Here is a 4,214-nt window from a genome sequence, read left to right as displayed (position 1 = left end):
AAGATGGTCCCTCAAGACTCGCCTCTGGCGTCCCTCCTAGGCCACTGCAGGGGACCCACTCGCTGCGGATCTGAGTTCTGGACCACCGCTCACTCCAACCCCCCTTCCGTGTGTGGGACAAAGTTTTTGTATCTACCAAATAACTCAGATTAAGAATGCCTAGCAAGAAATTTGGCCCATAATTTCTATGTCCATTCCCAATAGTGAAGATAATTAACCCAGTTACAGTTCAACTTGGTTTACCCAGAATTCTATGGAAAATTTATAAGCCTCTGGAGCTTGGGGAGGGCGAAAAAAGCATGTAAAATACTTCCTCCTTCTCTCTTATCTTTTTCGGAATCTGCTTAAGAATGGTAATTTCTTCATCTTTATATTTCAGTGGTCTCTCCCTTTGGGCCCCAAGCACCTCATCCCTTGTGGTCCTCCTGAGAATTTAACATGCACCTCCCTTGGAACATTATGACTTCTAGCATATGTTGAATTAATCCTATAAACCAGATCCATGTCCCACCACAACTGCTTTTTATCTCTCTTGATATATTTTGCTAAAATTGTACTCATAATATCCTTAAGGTCTTCATTTTCTGTCTCTGGTAGGTTCTGGAATCTGAGAAAAAAGGACATTCTTTCAAATTCTATTTTTGCCAAAAAGTTTTCCAGATCTACATTTCCCTTCCGGATTGTTTTAACCTCTTCCCCGAGCCCAGCCACTCCCTCCTCCAACACCACAATTCTGTTTATTTTCTGCAATATGATGTTTAAGGTCTCTGAGTTCCTCTTTAAGCTCTGTCACTTCTTTTTTCAACTCATTTTGTCCCCTCATGATTTCTTGAAACATTTGGGAGACAGATAGTTCTTTTGCGCCCCCTCCAGTCCCTTCTTGCTGTAACAATGAAGTAATTTTCGTTTGCTGGATACTTGGACTGGAGGTGGCAGATGCGGGAGCCGAAAATGACTTGCCCGCTGGTGGTTTTTTAGGCCCCATTTGTCTAAAATTCAGAGATGTGTATAAGTCTTTTCAAAGAAGATGGCATCCGAGGATTGCGCAGCTGAGCCGATCCTGAGGCAAGCAAATCCGAATGCGAAGAGTTAACTCTCCTTCACAGTTCCAAGGCACCAAGGCAAACCAGAAAGAAGAAAATCAGATAGTCAAAGTCCAGGAAGACCATGTAACGGGGGGGAGGGGGTGTCCCGGTCTCCCTCAGGGAAAGTAATGAAACAGTTCCAAAGGAGGTTTTTTTTTTAAGATAGTTTCAAAAGGCAGACTTCATTTGTAAATACAAAAACAAAGAAGGGCAGACGCCATCTTGGCTCCTCTTTTCACAGGGAGAAGAAACAGAGATCTCTATAAAGCTTTTCAAAGGAAAACAGCTCAGCAATCATCTCTAGTAATTGTGATAACGATCTTTCTCACTTAGTTAGTTCAAGTGACGAGTCAGCCTTTGTTCTCTCTCCATTCTAATATAGAGGGAGATAGTTCATAAGCCGTTTAATCTGAAGGGGGTAGAGAAAGAAAACACCCCCCTCTAATCTCCATTCAAGTAAATTGAACACAAATTTATAGAAGTCTGCTGCTTTTCTTTTAATGGGGATCGAAGAGATCAGGATGAATCCCCCACCACCAGGATCCAGCCGCATTTCTCCAGATAAACTTCTTCCTCCGGAGCCATTCAGCGAAAGGGCAGACAGCCCAAAGCTGTCCCGCACCCCCCTTCTGCTCCCCAGCTCCTAGGCAAAGCTGAAAAGCACCCCCACCAGCTGCTGCCGATTCCGGGGGGCTTCAGCAAGCCGCCCTTCGGCAGGGGACCCCTCCAAGGCCCCCTGTGCTCCTTACAGAGCCAACCGGGGAGACAAGCAGCGGACAACACGTCCATCGCCAGCAGGAACCGGAAGTCGTCCTCGAAAAATACAGTAATTTCTAACAGGTTAGATAAATTCTAATAGGAGAGAAATCTCTGTTACAATGTTTGTGCTGAAGCTTTTTTATTTATTTAAATAAATTTTTAAAAGAAAAACTACAAAATATTACAAATAATAAAATATAAATTACAGAAATATAAACAAATATAGATTGATGATACAAGTATATCTGAGGCAAAATTGCATAAAAAATAATGCATCATACTTAGATTTCTTTTTATTCCTTTAATACTTGAACAGTTGAAGACTTCAGTTGTCTCAATAGTCCTGCTTTTTTGGCCATATGAATCAGAAGAATTCCCTTTAGGAATTAAAACAACATCTCCTGTGCAAATATTATGGACCATGAACAGTTTGGAAGCCCACTCCCACCTGTTGGAGTATTCTTTTCGTTCAGGTTATTATTTGCATGCCTCTATAAAATCATTGAAATTCCATGATAAAGTTCATTTTTAAAAAAGCCTCAATTAAGCTAAATTGGAAGAAGCACATATAATACTGTAGCCTTGCAGCAATATTAATATTTATATATTTAATAACGAGAACAATTTATCTTGCTTTAGTCAAAATTATATAAGTACCATGATTTCATCTTGCAATGCTATGGAAAAAAGTGAATACTGTTCTGAGATTTCATTGAAACTTAATTTTTACAGCCTTAATGGTATACAATGTGTCATTCAAAACAACAATGAATAAACATCCCCCTCATTCTGAATTTGGGCAGTGATGAAAGGGTCATAACTCTGATGGTGAGTTTAAAGTGTATTGCTCTCACTCCCCCTCAAAAAAGATAATTATCTTATTTCCTAGAATGTACAACACTGCTCAGCTCCTCCATTTATTTGTTAGCTCTAGAAAAGCAGTCTACGAAAAATTCATTTAAATTGACTCAACTGATATTCTCAAGAAATAGTATTTTAGTGGTGAAAGTTTTCTGCATTGTTTTTTTTAAATTTCAAATTATTGTATAACTGGGTTACCTGGTATGTAGTACAAAGCATGTATGAAGTTTAAAATACTTCATTAGGAAACAATGTGAAGGGTTGTTTCTTCTTACAACCAAAGTAGCTTGACAGATGACTGATCAGTGTTTGAAACAAAAATATTGTATGTCATGGCTAACAATTGTTCCAAGATAGATATGAAACAGTATTTCTGTTATCTCATCTGAAGTTTCAGACCTTATCATTCCATGCTATATGCATTAAATATTCGTAAACAAGAAAATCTTACAATTATTTCTATTCACAGAAATTTTATTTATCACACGCATATTGTAATGTTAATTTAATTGTGCTTGGGGGTGTGGAGCACTAAACAATACTGACTTCTTCAATATTTAGACAGCAGATATATATGCACAATATGAAATACTTGCATAAGTTGGCATTATATGTTTTTTTATTTGCACACAAATGGCCATTTGTGCACAAATGACCATATAAATTCCCTGCAAAAATAAAAAAAAAACCCTAGTAAATCCTTACAGCTAAGTTCACAATTAGTTTTTGAGAAATTATGTTCATCAGCCTGTTCATACATACCTTTGGCAAGTGTTTTATAGTGTAAAATATTTTCAGGAAAGCCTGAAAAAAAATAGCAGGGCAAGATGATTAAACTTTTCTTGTCACAAGGGAATTTTTATTCACCACTAATATCCACTTTTGTAATTTAGTGCCCCTGCCTTAAACTTATGAAATCTAGGTCCTATCATTCTTATTCTGATATCTCATTGAATATCAAATTACTGTATTTTTTGGACTATAAGACGCACATTAGCTTTAGAGGAGTAAAACAAGAAAAAAATTGGGTAGTTGCCACCACCACTGTGGGCCATTTGCCTTGAGCATTTGCCACCAATTGGCGGCAAACGGGCTGCCGCGGCAGCAATAGACAGTGATAGGTGGCGGCAGCATTCCAGCATGAGCGCGCTGGCCAGCTGAGTTCACCTTTTTAAAAGCTATTTTTCGCCCTCCCCAGGCTCCAGAGGCTTTATAAGAGCCTGGGGAGGGCGAAAAGAGCCTCCCCTGCTCCCCCCCGGAGGCTTCAGGGACCGTCCGGAGGCTTCCCTGAAGCCTTTGGAACGCTTAAAACCACCCTCCGAGCACTTCCGGTTTGCTCGGAGAGTAGTTTTAAGCGTTCCGAAGGCTTCAGGGAAGCCTCCGGACGGTCCCTGAAGCCTCCGGAGGGCCTCTGGGGGGGGCAGGGGAGGCTCTTTTCGCCCTCCCCAGGCTCCTATAAAGCCTCTGGAGCCTGGGGAGGGCGAAAAAAGCATGTAAAAATAGGGGGGT

Source organism: Natrix helvetica (assembly GCF_964273705.1).
Source record: "Natrix helvetica genome assembly, chromosome: Z".
NCBI classification, from domain to species: domain Eukaryota; kingdom Metazoa; phylum Chordata; class Lepidosauria; order Squamata; family Natricidae; genus Natrix; species Natrix helvetica.
The sequence above is the reverse complement of the archived record's forward strand: the minus strand, read 5'-3'. Positions refer to the sequence as shown.